Below are 927 nucleotides of genomic sequence, written 5' to 3' on the forward strand. Positions count from 1 at the left end.
AACACAGACACACAAACACACACACAATATCTATATATATATACATATATACGACGGGCTTCTTTCAGTTTCCGCCTACCAAATCCACTCACAAGGCTTTGGTCGGCCCGAGGCTATAGTAGAAGACACTTGCCCAAGATGCCACGCAGTGGGACTGAACCCGGAACCATGTGGTTGGTAAGCAAGCTACTTACCACACAGCCACTCCTGCACCTATATATATATATACATATATTAACCTCTTTTATCCTCCTTTGTACGGACACACCTCGAATGCTGCTGCTCCCTGTTGTCTCCCCATACCAAACAAAACATTTCAAAAATTGAATCAGCTCAGAGGTCATTCACTAAAAGAATTTAGGGTACGACCGATCTCGATTATTGGGACCGCCTTAAAACATTGAAACTTTATTCTCTCCAGTGCTGCCGTGAGCGATACATCATATGCACGATGTGGAAAATATACTACCAGCATTGCTCAAACGACCTCAACGTTTGGTTAAAAATTCATCCAAGGCTAGGACCACAGGCCATATGTCTCCTACACAATTCAGGATCACAACACATAAATACAGTGCAACACAATTTCTTTTCCTCAACAGGCCCTGTCCTATTGAACATTGGCCGAAACAGATCGAGGAGGAAAAGCATCATATTACCTTTAAACGGAATTTGGACAAATTTCTTCAAGGAACACCATATAAGCCACTTATACCTCCATACAACTCACTCAGCAAGAACTCCCTACTCAAATCGATCATGATACCACTAAACTTGAGTTTAAAAGGATTTAAATAACCCTAACAGGTGGTGCTGTTAAGTTAGACATGGCCTGGACCAATCTTTGGTCGAAACATATCTAAGTAATACACACACACACACATATATAAGGAACTATGGAAATATATATATATATATATATATATA

This window comes from Octopus bimaculoides, chromosome 2 (assembly GCF_001194135.2).
Source record: "Octopus bimaculoides isolate UCB-OBI-ISO-001 chromosome 2, ASM119413v2, whole genome shotgun sequence".
Taxonomy (NCBI): domain Eukaryota; kingdom Metazoa; phylum Mollusca; class Cephalopoda; order Octopoda; family Octopodidae; genus Octopus; species Octopus bimaculoides.